At 36.1% G+C, this 20,226-nt stretch overlaps 1 protein-coding gene across 3 annotated transcripts in view; it reads right to left on the reverse strand.

Annotated features, from left to right (window-relative positions):
• LOC129923921 (dynein axonemal heavy chain 6-like) overlaps positions 1–18,366 on the reverse strand; it is a 67,985-nt gene extending 49,619 nt beyond the window's left edge. For 2 of the 3 annotated variants that reach the window (XM_056017022.1, XM_056017021.1), the window contains exon 1: positions 18,018–18,366. The gene's annotated coding sequence lies outside the window, so the exon portion shown is untranslated. The remainder of the gene's footprint in view (positions 1–18,017) is intronic. The other variant, XM_056017024.1, reaches the window with a different exon arrangement.
• Positions 18,367–20,226: the final 1,860 nt, after the last annotated feature.

Consider the following 20,226-nt stretch of genomic DNA (forward strand, 5'->3'; position numbering starts at 1 on the left):
GTTTATAACAATATCATCTAAATTTCATTGCTAGGATCTTCCTCCCTAGTTCCACAGTCATCGTCCAAGATTCACACACATAAGAATGTGGCAGTGACCAGGGAGCGCATCGGTCTGAATTTAGTGTCGAGGGTTATGGCTTTGTCTTTTCAGTTGTTTCAATTTTTTGCAGGTGCAGCTGTCATTTTTCTCCACAATCTTATCTCCACATTATTATATTCACATTCTCATATTAACATTCTTATCTCTACATTTTCATCTCTACATTCTCATCTTCACATTCTTCTTTCTATATTCGGTGTTTTAGTTTGTAATACATCAAATACAATGAGATTGAAAAGTTATTGACTTTTAATTTAATGTATTAACTGAACAAAATAAATAAGTATTTTAAAACATCATAAATAATGCAATGCAACGCGCATTCCGTTCAAACTCTTTCTGCATCCCTTGTGATTCGCGTAGGCTACCACACTTTGGAAAAACTGTGTTAGAAGAGACAATTAGCTGGCCGAGTCAAGATGAAACATTGTGGACTAAGGGAGCAATGGGTATGGCCATTTCAAAAAGTGTAACAATTACAAAGTGATTTTAAACAAGGTTACAAAGACAGTTGGTATGGAAACACAAACTCAAAATCAGCACCCGAAGTGGTCTACGCAGGCAGGTAAAAAGGCAGGTTTCAATATTTTCAGAAAGAATATCAGAATAAAATTCTATCAAAAGCTAATGACAGAGAAGATTGGAAAAAGAAAGTTGACAGATCCTGTGTGGTGCCCCAACGGTCCAGCAGACCAAGGAATAGGTGAAAGTAAAGGTGAAGCTAAATGTGAACGTGGACGGACAGACAAATCACATAAAACTAATAGAGTCGTTTCCCTTTTCTGGGGCCGCTAAAAAAAAAGGGAGAAGACGTTGACCTTAATACCCTGTAGACTAGACATGTGTTATTGTCACGTGATTTAACCTGTGCTAAACGAGGGAAATAAGGAAGATGATGACATTGACCTAATTTATGTTGGAGTGGGAAAGTATCACATATCAAGAAAAAGAAAAAAAATATCACTTTAAAAAAATAAAGCTTATATTTAGAATAATTGTATCAATTGTTTTGTATTAGTTATGTAATCCAACTTGTAATAGATCTAGATTTTTCTAGACTTAATATTAATAGGAAAAACAGTGACTTGGCAGAATTTAAGTCATGCATGACTAAATGCATGACGCGTAGGACGTAATCATCTTCTTTTTTGAAGTAACGTCTGTATTATATAAGATAAGAAGATAATAATAATTGTGTGCAATTGGAAACATATGTGAGAAATAAAGTGTACAAAACATTTTACCAGGCAGACAGAGTGAGTTGATATAAGCTTTAAAAAAAAAAGTTGACCTCCCATCTTTTAACAAAGACATCGAAGTGGCTATACATTTTTTAATCAACATTTGGTGCACTTGGTGATGGTCTTGGTACCCTCACTGACAGCGTGCTCGGCCAACTCACCAGGAAGAAGGAGACGGGCGGCAGTCTGAATCTCAGAGAAGTGATGGTTATGCGTTTGTTGTAGTGAGCTAAACTGTTAGCTTCAGTGGTGGTGATGTGTTTGTTGTAGTGAGCTCAACTGTTAGCTTCAGTGGTGGTGATGTGTTTGTTGTAGTGAGCTCAACTGTTAGCTTCAGTGGTGGTGATGTGTTTGTTGTAGTGAGCTCAACTGTTAGCTTCAGTGGTGGTGATGTGTTTGTTGTAGTGAGCTCAACTGTTAGTTTCAGTGGTGGTGATGTGTTTGTTGTAGTGAGCTAAACTGTTAGCTTCAGTGGTGGTGATGTGTTTGTTGTTGTGAGCTCAACTGTTAGCTTCAGTGGTGGTGATGTGTTTGTTGTAGTGAGCTAAACTGTTAGCTTCAGTGGTGGTGATGTGTTTGTTGTAGTGAGCTAAACTGTTAGCTTCAGTGGTGGTGATGTCTTTGTTGTAATGAGCTCAACTGTTAGCTTCAGTGGTGGCGATGTGTTTGTTGTAGTGAGCTAAACTGTTAGCTTCAGTGGTGGTGATGTGTTTGTTGTAGTGAGCTCAACTGTTAGCTTCAGTGGTGGTGATGTGTTTGTTGTAGTGAGCTAAACTGTTAGCTTCAGTGGTGGTGATGTGTTTGTTGTAGTGAGCTAAACTGTTAGCTTAAGTGGTGGTGCGCCCAAAGAGTTCATTGGGTTCATGATAGAGATATGGCTTTTGAGGAGATACCTAGTGTCACAGTGCTCTTGTTTCAAAACTTTGGAAATATAGATGCTATAGCTTTCATAAGCTTTCCTTTTCTTTTACCACCGGTGCGTAAAACTCTAACCTTGCCGACTTTAATTCTTGGCTCCACTTGACGATACTTTAAGTGACCTAGTTTTCAATCTGTGCGTGACAAAATTGAGAGTGACGGACGAAGAGGTCCCTTGCGTGGAAATCGGGCGAGCATGCCACAGAAAACGAACGCGTCGAACCAATAGGAGTGCTGCTTTTTTTACACTATTAATATATATAGATCAAAGCTCCTCGAAAGAACATACACTTTTTAAAGCAGGTTGACACAAAATGAGTTAGTGTTGCTCCCATATGGTCTGCCTAGTGCGAACTACAAACCGTCATGGGCATATAATTGGGATGTTTCGTAGCACGCTTTACATTTATTATCGTTTATATGATTGATCCCTGAAAATTTCTTCTCATAATTAGCATAGAGGGTTTTATTTTTTTTTTTAAATAAGACTTTAAAAAAAAAAATCCTATTTCAGACCTTGCTTAAGAAAATTGATGTCAGCTGGGTGGACTCACCAGGATTCGAACCCCGGATCCGGTTCGGAAGCCAAGCGCTTTACCACTCAGTCACCACGCCTCCAAAATAAGACTTAAATCAAAATTATTTTTTAGATACTAAGTAGATTTCAAATTAGATATATTGATATTGGGGCGATGTGGCTGATTATTTAAAGAAAAATTACGATGGTTTTTCAAATTCGGGCTATTGACATATTTAAATTCTGCGTAAAAAGTTGTGATAGTAAACATTTTTTGTTGATTCGCTACTCGACCGGCGGCGTACTATACGCCGCTATTTTGCAGGGTCGGCTTTAGGTGACCGCAGTGGGCTCCGCACTTTTGCGACAGCAGGGCGCCCCGCAATTTCATAGGACCCGCGCCAATTCTAGGTTTACGTTGTGACGTTGGGAGTTTTGATACTACTCTGAACCTTGATTCTTCATCTTCGGTGAACATTCGACCTGGCTAGAAGATACTAATGTTACCTTGAACAGTTTACAGAATCTTTGTCTTGAAATGGAATATTGATGAGGTCAATACTATTTCTATACAATACTATTTAAATATTTAAATTGAACTATGCAAACGCGACATGAAGCTCTTAAAAATCGACACTAGCAGCTGGGAAAAAGTAGCAATGGATAGATCTACATGGAGAGAGAGCATAAAGGAAGGGTCTCGGATTGCAGATGCCATACACTACAGAAGCAGAAAGAAGGGTGATAATGCAACGGCGCCTGGTGATCACATATGCCCAACCTGCGATTGCAGCTGTGTATCAAGGATTGGCCTCTTAAGTCACACAAGAAGTTGAAAAGGGAAAAGATCGTCTCTCGAGACGTAAAATGCCACAGATTTAATTTGAACTATATCTATATATATATATATATATTTATATTCATTTATTATTATCATTAATCACATGTCATTTTCATTGTATAACTATTGTTATTAACCTGGTGGTGAGACAGATGGGGGTAGTGCTGTGTGTGTTTTGGACTACGCAAATCGCCCCAGGCCAGCGCTAGACGAGCGGTCAACCGTGAAGAAAAACAGTACACGCCAGTTCGGCAAAGACCCGTGTTGTAAATATTACGCACACAAGTCACGGCGATTGTGATCAACCAGAGGTCAAGCGACGTTCCATCCAATTCTAGAATGCCTATGGACCCTATATAAGTGCGAGTGTGTTAAGAGTCACGTTACCTCGCAATGTGACCAGTACGAGGCGAAGTCAGAAACAATCACCACACTGGAAATTCAACAACTCACTTTTAACAGACACAAATTACCTTAAAAACATAACAACTTTAATACTTTCGACACAACAGACCCAAACACTAACACAGAAGACCTTTGGGCACTACTTAAACGAAGCCTAAAACAACAAACAATAATAATAGCCACTCAAAACAACAAGCAGCGCACACAACAAGAAAAACATCTGAAAAGAAAAACTCCAAACACTACAGGAAGACTCAATCGACATCGAGACAACATAAGAACTACAAACACTATTAGACTATAAATACACAGGGGCACAAAAAAGATGCAGACAAAGAACCATAACAGAAGGGCCAACCAAAGCCTTTCTAACCATAGAACAGAATATACAAAGAAAACGCAACATAGATAAAATAACAGACACACTAGGCAACACACAAGAAGACAATAAAAATATAGCTGAGGCATTCAAACAACACTTCCAAAGCATTTACACGAAAGAACAAGGTTACAAAGACAGTTTGTGTGGAAACACAAACTCAAAATCGGCCCCCGAAAAGGTCCATCCAGGCAGGCTTCAATATTTTCAGAAAGAACATGCAAATGAAATTATATCAAAGACAAATGAGAGATAAGAATAGAGAAAGAAGGTTAACAGATCTTGTGTAGTGCCCCAACGGTCCCGGAGATCAAAGGATAGTTGAAAGTGAATGTAAAGTTAGATGTGAACCTGGCCTAACTAGTTCCCTTTTAGACCTTGTGGTCTATAGGACAGATGATGTAAAGTTCATCTGTTTTTGTGGCCTACGATTAGCGAGGGTGTCATGTAGCCAGCACAACGACCAACCGCCTATACTTTTCCCCAACTAATGTCAGGTACCCATTAGAGCTGAGTGGACTCAGAGGCGCCCAAAGATTCCAAAGCTGATAATCCCAGTCTTCACCAGGATTTGAACCCGGACCCCCAGTTCGGAAGCCAAGCGCTTTACCGCTCAGCCACCGCGTCTCCCTTGGCCTAACTGATGTCTTATAATCGATCCAGTTGTTTTGAAAAGGCTCAATCTCTTATTCGAATCCTCAAAAAAAAATAATTTCCGCAATAAAAAAAATTTTCATACAAATGGAGTTTATAAGATTACTATTCATTTTAAATTAGGTCTAACTTATAATGCATACTAATTAGCCTTTTCTCTTTAAAAAACTGCTTGCATAACTGATTTTAAAAATTAGATTTTTCGCTTTCAGAAAAAAAAAGTAGCCGTTGCATCATAACTTTGAATGGTCTAAAATATTGTGATGTCGGATTTTCAATATCTTTTCTAGTTTACGAGATCTAAACGGGACGGACGGACAGACGGTCAGACATTTCGCACAAAACGAATAGCGTCTTTTCCCCTTTCGGGGGCCGCTAAAAAACAGAGGCAGAGGCACAAAATGAAACACTAAAATTTTGCAAACAACTAAAAGAAGACAAAACCGCAATAGACACACTACTCACACTCCGTGACATAGAGATTTTAGCAGTCAAAAGCCTTCAAAACGATAAAACATCCGGACCAGACGGCCTAACAGCGGAATTCTACAAAGCCTTTCTGCCCCTTATAGGCCCTATCATTTTAACAATTTTTAATAATGCACAAGAAAATGGCAAACTTCCGCATCTCTTCAGTGAGGCTTACATCACTGTGCTAGAGAAAGACAAAAAAAACCCAAAATTAATAAACACCTACAGACCCATCTCCCTTCTCACACAGACTACAAAATCCTAGCCAAAACACTAGCGAACAAACTACACCCAAACCGACACTGCAGCACATCAGGAAGAAACATAGATACAATGAACCACCGCATACGCGACATCAGAACATACGCAGACATAAATAACACACAACTAGTAGTCTGACCATCGATCAGGAGAAGGCATTCGAATGAGTAGACAACTTCCTATTCAAAATTCTTGAAAACAAACAACACAGGAAACAAAATAATAAAGTGGGTTAAGCTAATGTACGCTGACCCACAGAGCAGCTTACTAGTGAACCACACCTTGTCTAACCCATTCCCGGTGGAGCGATCAGTTAGACAGGGCTGCCCCCTCTCCCCCACACTATACACATTATGTATAGAACCTCTCCTACAAAAGATTAGGGAGGACACAACAATAAAAGGCCTAGCAGTCCCGGGCGACCAAACCACCATCAAAATACAAGCATACGCAGACGACACCACTTTCCTCATAACACACACAAACGACATAGCGAACATAATACAACATTTTAAAAAATAAGGCCAAGCCAGTGGTTCCAAAATAAATTTAGGGAAATCCGCCATAATGGGAGTAGGCAAATGGAAACACAGAAAAGATTTCCCCGAAGGCCTACAAAGCGGAAAGACCCTAAAGATATGCGGGATCACGAGGACGCCAAACCCCTACATACCACACAGTGAAACATGGGATACACTCATCCAAAGAGCACAAAAGACACTAGATAAATACAAACACATAGGTATGACAATCTTTGGTAGAGCCCACATATACAACACACTAATACTCCCCAAAGTCATCTATCAAGCAACCACAACAGAACCCCCACCACAGTTCATACAAACACTTAACAAAATCACTCGCAGCTTTATTTTTAAGAACACAATAGCAAACGTAAAACACACAGCACTAATACAACACAAACATAACGGCGGCATAGGACTGCAAGACCTTGCAACTAAGATTCGGGCTCTGAGGCTCAAGTACGTGGGGCAACTGGCCAAGGCACCGGAAAAGAACGGTTTTGCCATCTACCTAATCGGTCTACGTCTCCAGAAGCTGATACCAATACAGAACACTCACACACACTACTCAAACACATACACAACACCTTTTCACGAAGCAGTCATTAGGAGCATTAAAGACAACACCCAACACATACACAAAACAACAAAAGAAATATACACTCATACGGCAGCAAGCAACACCCCTCCAAAAACGCATTAAATGGCATAATGGAGACGTAGACTACCAGACGGCCTTCAGAAACCTGCACAACAAACACATCTCTGCGAGGTCACGGGAGGTCGCCTACCGTTTGATCCTCAACATGACCCCGACCTCGGAGAGAAAAGGCACAAAGCAACCGTGCAAAATGTGCAGGACCGGAAAACTGGAAGATGAGGGGCACCTTTTCTTAAGATGCCCCGTCGTCCAAGCAGCAAAAAACACCCTGTGAAGGCTACTGTCCGGGAGCACTGGGGTGCCGGTGGACGTGGACAGGGCCATCACGACAAACCAGATTCCGGCAGCCAGGAGGAGGGAGGCGGACATCCTCGGCAACATAATTGCCGCAACATACAGACAACTGGTCTGGATGACAAGGGCAAATGTCTGGAAGAAAGGCAAAGAAAAGACGGCGGAGAGACTAGAGGAGGAACTGAGAAATATGGTCGACCACCATATCCAGAAAATTAAAATCTAAGCCAAAAAAAAAAAAAAGCATGGCGACCCGTTTCTGGAACTCTAATAGAATCGAAACTCCTGGGGTGGCACAGGACGAAAGAATTAGGGGGAAAAAAAAGTTTTAAATAGAGCCTAAACTAAGCTCTGTTTATTAAGGGAAGGAAACCGCTTGCTAGGCGGACAAAGAAAACGCACCAGGGACACCCTTAAAGCTTCTCTAAAGGCGTTCAACATAGACCTAGCCACCTGGGAGACAAGAGGCACATGACAGAGCATCATGGCGTCGCGCTGTGAAAACTGGCGCATAGGCTGCTGAGGAAATGAGAACAGCGCTGGCAGAAGAAAAGCGCCAGAGACGAAAAGCAAGACCAATAACACTAGCTCCAGCTGGAATAACCTGCCCGGTGTGCAGCCGAACATTCCGGGCTCACATAGGTCTCATCAGCCACATGAGGAGGCACCTAACCCCAGTGCAAAGCTTTCAGCCCTCTGGATGACAAAAGTGGTCATTATCGAACCACGATGGACGAACTATATAAACTAAGCAATGTAGTTGTAGGGTCATGATTGTCTTGTTAAAATTTCTATTTAATAAGACCATAATCCTAATTATACCTAGACACGATATTAGTATTTAATACGTAAAAATAGAAAAAAACATCGAAAGGAGCGGGCATCCACAAGAACAAAATTAATTATAAACAATTACACCTCTCAAATGATTTTTTAAAATGAATGACCCCTTTTAAAATAGTATCATACTCTCTTATAAAAAAGAATTGCTTTATTTACATTTTTATGATCACTGACATAGACTTGCATGATTGTAATAACCTTATTTAGAACACTAAGGCTTTTTACACACGAATGACAAAACAGTTCATAACGATACAGTACACACACACACACACAAGCTGACCTATTCTATGACTGTGCAGCTGGATGAGTCAACCTTGCCTGGTATGGGTAATGTAGCATTATATAATCAGTAAAAAAGTTATTTATCATGAAATATTTCCCCTAATTATTTTTTTCACGCAAAAAAGTGTAACTGTTTCTGTTGATGATAAGTGATACTTTAAATAGTAATATCTTCTTTGTTTTTGGAGAGTTTTATTATGTTCTAGGAAAGTTGCAAACAACTGATTGATGGCTTTAAGCCCTACTGAACTACACAACTGCATAGCAGACATAAATGTTTTTATTGCAACTGACAGTCATATGGTTAGGTTAGTAAATGTTTTATAATGTGGTTGGTTATTAGTCTTCAAAACAGATTTGCTACTTTGCATTTTAAGAGTCCTAATTTAGTATTTGAATGTACTAATAATGTACAAAATAAACACCCATACTCATTCTTTTCACTGCAAGCAATATTTGTTTTTTCACATTTTTTTTGTAGAGGGCATCTTTCATGCTTATAACAAGCTCAGTGCACTAAGATCTAATCTCTTTTAGTGGAAACGTGGTGGAAAAAGAGTTTCCTTTATGCCTTTAGATGTTTAACAAACACAACTGAGCTGTAGTAAGGTTTGAAGCGTAAGACATTCTATAGATAGCAAAATGGTTTTATCCCAATCAGTTACACATCCCACTTTTTTAAACATATTATTTTTATTTTATTAATTACCCCATACAAATAAATATACTGATAGCTGATAATGAATGTCTTTGTCTCTTTCTCTACACTCATAGATTTAGCACTTCAAATGTATGTGTGCAGACATGAAAGAATGCTGAGTGTAAAGTAGTAGTGAATGAAATGTTAATAATCAATCAAAAAAAATTATTAACAAATATAAAGTTGTAGTAATATAAAAATAACTTCAAGTTTACATCCATCACCTTTTTCTAGTATCCTCATGAAATAATATTTTGTTGATCAGCCACATAAATCAACCTTGCAATATAACAATTTAAATTCTTAGGTCCACTAAATCCAAACTTGTTACACCCCATTTTGAGGTCAGAACCTCGTGGTTCCATCAAATTCTATTGCCATGTATTTTAAGACTGTTTTTATTTGGTAGATGTTATGGTGTGTGTGTGTGTGTTTATATGGTGATTGTGGGAAGAGATTAGTGATTGTTTGTGAATGATGCAACATAGGTGGCATTGCCATCCTTTGGTGTTAGTTAGGGGAGAAGACTCCAGAACATGAGACTGAAAGATTGTGCTATTATAGTGAGCTAGTTTTTTTTTTAAAGATATTATTACTAAAGTCTACTAAATTTATTTCATTTGATCACAAGTTATTTTGTCTATATTAGAAATAAAGTTATATTTAGTTTTGTTCACAAAAGTTATTCAAGTTATTTGAAGTTTTATTAGTTAAGATATATTACTCTTACAATGATTTAGTTGTCTACCAGCAGTATGGTGCTACCGGTTAACGACCAGTAATAACAGTAGGAACATCTTTAATTTAACATAACATTAGCATATGTAACCATGGCACAGATGATGTAAAGGTCACTCATTTTTATGTCAGATAATTAAGGAGAGTTATGTGACAAGCGCAACTTCCTTTGCTTTCTTCAGCTAAATTCTAAAGTCAAGTAGACATTAGAGTTCGGTGAAATAAAGATCAATTCCAAAAATCCTGAAATTAAAAAATCCCACTCTTGGTTCACAGTAAAGTTAACCTTTCAAACTTTGCAATCTATGGGGCAGACAATGTAAAGGTCATCTGATTTTGTGGCCCACGGTTAACAAGGGTGTCATGTAACCAGCACAACAACCAAGTGCCTTTACTTTTCCCAAACTAATGTCAGGTACCCATTAGAGCTGGGTAGACTAAGGGGCACCCAAAAAATCCTGAAATTCAAAATCCCAGAGCTCCCTGATTTGGAAACCACTGCGCAGATCATCTCATGTATTGGTCTAGTCATCTGAACACTCCAACATAACAATGAGAAAGAAGAAGAAGAATAAAAATCCCAGTCTTCACAGAGATTTGAACCCAGGACCACAGGTTCAGAAGCCGAGCACTTAACCACTCAGCCACTGTGCCCCCATCAGTAATATGTGTTTGCAGTTAATTAAAAAAAAAAAGGAATTCAATTACTTACTTCCTACAGCATCTACTTCATCAAAGGCAAGCTTTTTTAGCTATAGCCATTTTGAAAAATTCTCTGATCATTCTGGCACCCTGAAGGTATTACATAAAGAAGTAAAAGGTAAAGGTACCCATTTCGGATCTTGCATATTTTGGACACAGATGATGTTAGGGTTAGGTGATGTCTATGGCCATTGGTTAATGAGTCATGTGGCCAGCACAAAGACCAACTGTCTTTACTTCCCCAGCAAAAGTCAAGTACCCATTAGAGTTTGGTATATTCATGGGCATCTTAAAAAATCCTGATCTTCAAATCCTAATTTTCACCAGGATTGGAACTCTAGACCTGTTGCTTGTTGCCATGTGCTTTACTACTCATACTACACCCCATACAAGAATAAGCTAGTCAAAATTTAATAAATACCAACATTTTTTACAAACCAAAATAAAATAGAATTGAATGCATATAATGAAAACTGATTTGACATGGCAGTTGATTTTTGTGCTGGCCACGATACCCTCATTTATTATGGACTACAGAAACTGATGACCTTAACATCATCTGCTCTATAGACACATGATCTGAAAAGGGAACTACTTTACTTTTTACTTTAATCTATGGGGTGTTCTGGTAAAGAGCATGTAAAATAGACTAGGAACAGATCAACAATGTCAAATTAAGAGAGGCTGTAAAAACATATAGTCTTTTTTCAAAAATTCTTTCATTAAATTTTGAAAATACAGACATAATTCTGACAGTAGTTAGCAGCCTTGTTTACAACATAAATACAGTGTGACATCACAAGCAATGAAGAGTCACATCTAGAATAATGTTATATATCTGTGTATTTTCCCAATACCTTCCTCTATGTTCATAGTGTAAAGTAGTCATTAAATGAATAAGACACCGGTCCCAAAAACCACTATAGGGCCCTATATAGAGCAAAAACTATTAGGAGAGCTACCAGATCTGAAAACCATTGCACAGTTCATCGTAGGTATGGGGTTACTTGTCTGAAACCTCCATCATATAAACGAGAACAGAGAAGTCATTGAATGTACAATTATAACTTTTTTTTTCACTGAAACTACCAGATGAAAAACTTAATAAAGAGTCTAGCTATGCTAAAGAAACTCAGGCTTTTCTTCCACCTGAAATACATAAAATCAACTCGAATATAAACCATAACAGATATTTTCACATTACTATCTGTAATAGAAAACATCATAATCATTGTAATAAGGACATTCCTCTTCATTTTGTTTTTCTTTGCCGCCTTTGTTCTAAACAGCTTACTTTATGAATATGGATGTGTGGCTAAATGGCATAAACCACAAGGCTACCTATTAAGGGGACTTGATTTAAAAACCCAACTCAATCTGGGTTGTGTTTGCTGAGCATCTAAAGACAGCTCAAAAAGGTCCTCCTCACACAGATCCACAAAAAAAGCAAAAAAGATTAGACCATAGCCCCCTGAGCATGCTATAAGCATGAAAAATGTGCTACACAAAAGCAATTTTTAAAAAGTTATGACCTGCTTCTTCATTAATGAAGTATGTATTAAGCAAAGGAAAGAAAAAAAACTTTATAAGAATTAGTTCAAGATAAATATTTTCTGCACTATGTAACAACTTTTTTTTTCTATTATTGCTGTAATGAAAAGATTTTTTTTAATTTATGTTAAAACACAAATGTATAGAACATGGGAGGACACCTGGTGAATCCAAGTAATTATTTATCTTCAAGAAAATGATGTGGAAAAAAAATATCAAAAGATATAAATAGAACTCCATTTAAGTTTATTACAATTCATGATAGTTTAGAACATAATATAAAACAATTTATTCTTTGTCATCTAGCCAGTTTTTTTGTTGCTGATCTGTTCTTCTTAATTTTTCTGCACTACTAAACAAAATGTTGGTTACCCAAGATGTTACATGCGCATAATTTTGAAGTAACGTCTGTATTATATAAGATAAGATAAAAGAAGATAAGATAAGATAATAGTGTGAATGTGAAATGGTGCAAATTTGTGTTGAAATAAGAAAGATAAGAGATGGATCAAAAAATGGAGTAATGTAAACGAGATTATTATTAACATATTATTATTTGTTGAACAAGATTAAAATTCTATTGATTGCTCTATTTGGTGTATGCTTAAGAGTCTCAGATGCTCAGAACAATAGGTTTTTGATGTGATGGGGTCTGCCTGAGATTAATTAGACTGGGGCATTCTAAATGGTATGTATGACAGAAAGTTATCATCAAATTTGATGAAATGTTTGATTATAAGAAGGTATCAACTTAACACAAAGAATCTGACACACTCTAAAAGCATGGCAAGGCAATGAAAGAGCAACAATATAGGCACTTTACAGTGTTGTAAACCTGCATCAAACAGTTGAGTCAGCAACAGAGAATGTAAGCATAGCTTAGACATGTTTTGTTGTTGTGTTTCAAATTATTTTTTGAAAATTAAGTTTTGTTGCTTAAATGCTTAAACCTCCCACAGGATGGAGAGAGATAGGATGGCAGAGGGTAAAATTCAAACCCAGGACCATCAAGACAAGAGTCATAGCACATATTACATGAATTGAAAACCAACATGATAAGAAATTGCACCCTCATTAAGAGATGAACTGGAAGGGTGACAAATAGAATAATGAGCTTTAAAGAGTTGACAAGCTACACAAAGTGAAACACAGACTGACTGGATAACTTGTAGAACTTAGCTTTAAAGAGTTGACAGGCTACACAAAGTGAAAGACGGACTGACTGGATAACTTGTAGAAGAAATACACTCTATAGAATGAATCAACTAGTTTATAATATCTAATCAGGATATGTGGAGTCCCTTGGTAGCGGTCACTATAGGACATGTATCAATAATTATGTGAATGGGTAAAATCCAGAATCTAAGCCACTATAAATGAATACTTGTCCAGTACAGACACAAACACTCTTTTGTTCCCCTGGCAATCAAATCATTAAATAAGAACAATCTGGTATAAACTTTGTCACATGTAAATTATGAGTGAGTCTGGTGTGAATGTACACTTTGGTTTCTTATAGTTATAATGTTTTTTGTTTGGTGTAATGCACAAATTGTAAGACAAATTTCCTTACGGATAATAAAGATTATTATTATTATTATTATTATTATTACAGTGTAGCACAGATGTAATGATTATTGTTTTGTTTTAGATGTAATGATTATTGTTTTGTTTTTTTTACATGTTTGGAATGTTCCTTCAAATTTGTAGATTATTACATCCTAGCCCAAAACTCCAACAGTCTGGTGGGGGATGTCATTGGGCAGGGTTCAACCCTGTGACCATCAAACTACCTTCTAGAGTGCAAACCACATGCTGGCAGGTTCTTTAAAACTTTTTTTACTTTATTTAATTACTATATTAGGGATACTTCATTAAATCAGGTTAACAAAATTATCTACTTTGTCAACCTTTCTTGTAATTGTCTTAGTCTATTTAGCAAGCTTTAACCCTATGTGTTTCATTAAAATGTTTCTAAGTATCATTAAAGCTATTATTAACCTCATTTAGCCAACTTTCAAATCAGCATTATATAATCATGTTTGATGAACAGATGTGCTTTTTGTTTATAATACTATTTTCCTTTCATGATAAGAAAGTGAAGAAAAGAAAGGCCTTTAAAACTCACTAATTTTAAAGCATATATTTTACAGTGTTTTTTTTTTATAAACATTTTAAATTCTGTGGTCAACGGTTGTCGAGGGTGTCATGTAACCATCACAATGACCAACCGCCTTTACTTTTCCCAAACTAATGTCAGGTACCCAATAGAGCTTGGTGAACTCAGAGACTACCACCTTAAGATGCAGGATTCAAACCTGGGACCCCCTTGGATTGCAAGTCAAGCTCTTTACCACCTAGTCACAGCACCTCCCACGTGAATATAATATTTACACTTATTCATGGGATGTAGGATGTTTATCCAAAACCAACTTTTAAATATCACACTGTATTGATGAGACACCAAGTTGAAGCAGTATTGTAATAGCAAAATTAGGTATATGTAATAATGTTTAATTCAATTAATAATTAGATAAAACAATCTTCTAATTTCTAGATGATTCTTAGCAATTTTTTTCTTTGTGGCTCAAACTAAGAATGCTGCAATATTTGTTTATTTATATATATATATATATATGATAATGCTGTTAATGTTGTGTTCTTTAAAAAAAGCTACAAACATTTATATACCAATAAAAAATATTGACTTATTTTCATACTCCATAAAAAGAAAAAGATCTGTCCACTTTTCTTGGTAGTTTCTACATTCTGAGTCTACTTTTAGTTTCTTCGATTCTCCCATTTCATTAAAGCACAAATGTTAAATGTTACAGTACATTGGCTGTGAATCAAAAGAAGACGACCCAAAATGATCCAGCTGAGTTATCCAAAAATTAAAAATAACTGTCCAATCCTCTCACTGACACTAAGTTTTATTTTTTCTTACTAAAAAATATTAAGTTCAGTTCAGACCGATCAGTCTTAAAGTTTGGGTTCAGTTCAGTTGTAAGTGAGGTTTGAGTTCAGTTTGTTTGGTTCAGGTTCAGTTCATTTCCCATCTCTAGTACAAGCACATGTAACATCTTTAAAAGACATTGTTAAATAGATAATTGAAAAAATAATATAATAAATACAAATCATAAGGGATGGGTATTATTATTTTTAGATTTAATACTCTTGTTTTTAAAGGAGTAAACATTCTTAATTATAGATATCTTAAATATTTCTTGACAGTTGATATATATATATATATATAACAGTCCAGCATGCAAACCGCACGACCAGGCAGCCATCCAACTGTCAATTCTGTGCAAACCAAAAAGCAACTTGTTATAAACATGAGACTTATTATTAAAACAACACACAATTTCTAATTGAAGAATAAAAAGAAAATTAAAAACAATACATAAAACACTGAACCATTATTTATTTACAAATAGAAAAACAAAACCTAATTAAATACTCAGAAAGACATATTCTTGGACAAATTCATTGCCTAGTGCCATTATAGATTGGAAGGTGATGTTTTGTTATTAATGCTTTTAACAAAATCAAACAAAAGTTGTAGAATAATCTGTTTAGACAGTTGAAAGATGTGACTAAATATGAACCTTAGACTTAAACCAGATGTAATGATTTGCAAAGAAACTTGAGAAAATGCCAAAAGTATAGAGTAATTAGTCTGATCAGTCACCCGAGTAAGATAATGCTAAGAATAATTCTCAATAGACTCAATAGAGGTCCTTTCTGAAAAATAGGCAGGCTTCAAAGCAGGTAGAAGGACTGTTGAACAAATATTTAACATGAAAAATGCCTTCAACACCAAAAGAAATTGGTACATAAATTCATAGATTTATAAAAAAAAAGCTTTTGACACGGTTTGGCATGCTGCAACTGATGAGAGAGCTCAACAGAGATAAAAACATTATTGATGTTATCAAAGCCCTACATCAAAATAGGACAAAATAGGACATCCTTAGAAGTGTGGCAAGGATGCATTCTCTTTCCAGCTCTTATTTCTGGAGCATATTATGATGGAAACGCTAGAAGGATTTACTCCTAGCTTGACCATAAATGAGCAGCCTATTTCCAATCTCAGATTTGCAGATAATATACACCTCATTGGAGAAAATACACACCAGGTACAAGATCTTACCACAAAACTAGATGCTGCAGCTACAGCAGTTGGCAAGGAAATTAGTGCTGAAAAGAGCAAAATATTAGTTTGTCATGTAGATAGTAAGAGATGTTGCATACAATTGAAAGGCCAAACATAAGAAGTTGACTTGTTTAAATACTTAGGGTCTGGAAAAATAAAATCAGCTTCCTAGTAAAATTAAAACTGTATTCTTCACTAGTAGTCTCTGTGCTCATATATGGTTGTGAAAGTTGGACACTGAATGCTGAGGCTTTAAAAAGAATTCAAGCCTTTGAGAGTAAATGCAGAAACTTGCTGGGTATCAGATATGAGGAAAAAAAGACAAACGAGTTTGTACATTAGCAAGTCAACACTCTGGCTGGCAAGAAGGAAGAGCTCCGCAATACTGTGAAGAGACGAAAGCTGATCTGGTTTGGTCATACTGTAAGACATGACTCACTATCAAAAGTCATTCTTTAAGGTACATTGGAGAAAGGGTCATCCAATGAATAGCTGACTAGATAACATAAAAGAATGGACCGGACTTTCTCTTAATATCCTGCTTTGAACAGCTGTTGATCAGGAAAAGTGGAGGGAATTGGTTAGTGAAACTGTCACAGCATCCCAATGGCAAAAGTCAAGGGACAGGGTGATGATGAGATAATTTTCTTGCTAGATCAGTGATATTTAATTTTATAAAATTATAGGCAATTTCTTTACAAGGTATGCAGTAAAGTAAAGTTCCCCTTTTAGGCCTTGTGGTCTATAGGGCAGATGATGTAAAGGTCATCTGTTTCTGTGTTAACAAGGGTGTCCTGTGGCCAGCACAACGACCAACCGCCTTTACTTTTCCCTAACTCATGTCAGGTACCCATTAGAGCTGGGTGGACTCTAGAGTCTAGATCAAGATCATGATTAAAAATAATAATAATTTAATAATAAGTAAAGTAAATATATTTAGGTCTTAGGTTTTTCTGCACATTTAATGAGCTATTGGCTCTAGTGCGCTAGGCAATTACATCTTTGATAACAGGCTATGTTGAAGGGCTTATCAGTACTTCAGTCTCATTAAGCTATGACTAGTAAGCTGTTAGGTCACTAGCAACTGGAGAAAAACAACTAGTCAAAATCTTAATCCAATGTTTGGATGCTTGAAATCAATATATAATATAATAAATTAGATTCATGTTAAGATCCTTTTAGATATACTATTGATCTGTATGTATGTCAACTGTGCTTGGTAAAGGCCAATGCCATTTTTATGTCATCCAGATGAATGTGGGTATTGAAAGACTTTTTTATCATCTGCAAGTTATTGTCTCTACTACTCTAAAATATTCTATATCCAACGATTGCAAATTATTCTAGAGTCTAGATTACTCTAGATCTAGATCTAGATCTAGATCAAGATCATGATTAAAAATAATGATTAAAAATAATAATAATTTAATAATAATTCTATTATTTATAATTACTAAATAAGGCATTATTAGTAGATCAATGATTTGATTATAGTAATATTTTTTAATACTAATAAAGACTAATAATAATAGTCTAGACAGTTGTGTGAGTGTGTGTGTCGTGTGTTGTTTGAGTGTTTGTGCTATTCCTATTCGATGATCATACCTAGATATACAGTATTATTATCTAGATTATTCTAGATAATGATATTTACAAAATTTACGGTGACTTGCATTCTCCATTACCAGAGTTATTGTACTTAGATCTAGATCTAGATCTATGAAGTTATTGAGTTGAGTTAATTGAGGTAGATAGTTATTAGTTGACTTACCGAAAACATTTTAAGTCATAAGTGCCAGTCGCTGTTCAAAGCTTGAACGAAAGGTTCCGAATTTATGGCATTGCCACATCCTTTACAAATCTGAGACGGTCCAGAAATCATCTGAACTGTTTAATTATTCCATTCCGTTTAAATGAAATTAGTTTACACTTTAAATCCAAGTTTCCACACTTTGAACTTGTTTGTCACCAATAAACATCCACCGCGTCCACCATTTTTTTTTCTTTTCACTCAGGTGAGACACAAATATTTTTGGAGTAGCGTCCCTTAGATAACAAAGCCACACCCACATTTGATATACCATCAATCGATCCTTGGTTTGTCAGGTGTATGTCTTATTGTCCAAAAATCACCCCTTCCCACCCCCTTTTTTTTTTTAAATATATTTATATCCTAAAAAAAATCAGGTTTTTCGTGAGAAAGGAACAGACTGCAAATATTACTAGATTAGGCCTATATAATATGATTGTCTTTACGTCTCGCGGTATGACATGGAAATAAAGGAGGGACTACTGCAGAAAACAAGCAATTCGGTCATAGGTCAAGAGTCATAGGTCAGAGTATTGAATAGATGTTTGCCCGAAGATCCCGAAATTAAAAATCCCAGTCTTCACCAGGATTCGAACCCCGGTCCCCGGTTCAGAAGTCAAGCACTTTACTGCTCAGCCACTGCACCTCCAAGGTATGCAAACACTGGAAATATTTTATCACATTTTGAAAGAATTCAGATTTTAATCTTTCAGACCTTTCTTTGAGGAGTCAGCAATGAATGCTTTGGCATCCTAATTACCTCAATAATCACTAATAACAAAAATATTTAAGATTTTTTTTCAGACATAATCCTAATTAGTCATTGAACTTGTTTGTAATTAAGAAGCTGGGCTAATGAGTCTGCTGAATAGATAAACTTCCTAGCTATTGCATCCTGGGTTTATGGTCCTGGGCTCATACCCTCCCTGCTGCCATTTCCCATCATCCTGCCATAGGTTAATAGGGCTAGTAAGTAGATTATAATCCTCAGCTCTGAAAGAGCATCTCAAAATTTAAACAATCAATTTGATTCTCTTTGTCATGCTAAGAAAGAGATTATGCTCAACCACCAATTCTGACAATGTAACCTTTGCCCTTCTCACTTTCATCTCAAAAGAACTCTCTCCTGAATATGGTGGTTTAAAAAAATCTAGAATGTAAATCTAGTCCTAGACACTATGCTATTAGAGCATGGAATGGGTTGTCTGAGCTGGCCAGGAAAACCAGTGACTTGGCAGAATTTAAGTCATTGGTTAATATGCATGACTGAATGAATGATGCATAGGATGTAATCATCTTCTTTTGTGAAGTAACATCTATATTATATAAGATAAGATGTATAAATGCAGTTTCATTACCAGTTGTTCGGTTTAAGTCTATAGGCTTTTTAAATTTATTTTATAAATCAAAAGCAACAGTACTGTCCTGAATGTGAAATACTAGCTCAGCCAATTTCGCCCCTATTTTATTTTAGATTCTGTAAAGGATAATAAAGGAGATCAATAAATCTCTTTGTAAGATGACAGGAATAGCTGCTTTTAAGTACACCTAACTCTATATCTAATAGGTCTAGATTCCTAGAGCCACTACTAGAAACTATTATAGTAGTAGCCTAGTGCTACTACACCTAGTCAGTAGTTTCTATAGTAATGGACATAATCATCTTTTTTTAAGTAACATCTGTATATATAAGATAAGATATAATATAATAAGATCTAAATTGATCTAGCTCTAGATTAATTTTATATCTAAGTCTAGTACACACCTAGTTGACCTAGTCAGATCTGGAATATAGACTAGACTATAATAGTTCTAAAAATAGATCTAGATCTGGATCTATTTTAAGTTTTTAGATCCTAGTTCTAGACTAGCTCCAAATCAAGTTACATAAACTGAGAGAGGTTGAGATCGTAAAACGCATTATGATCTCAATGTCAATATGAATTTATAAAATATCTAGTCCTCTAGATTTAGATTTATCTAGAGTCTAGACTCTATAAAAGTCCAATGGTTATTTAAAAAACAGACAAAGATTCCTCTGTTCCCCCGGCAATCTCATTGAATAGAATTTAATCGATCTATCTGATTACTGAGTGATGGTGATACTACTGACTGTAACTGATTAGTGGATCTGGAGCAAATAGATCTAGATCTAAAAATCTGTGATATT

Source organism: Biomphalaria glabrata, chromosome 18, assembly GCF_947242115.1.
Source record: "Biomphalaria glabrata chromosome 18, xgBioGlab47.1, whole genome shotgun sequence".
Taxonomy (NCBI): Eukaryota; Metazoa; Mollusca; class Gastropoda; family Planorbidae; genus Biomphalaria; species Biomphalaria glabrata.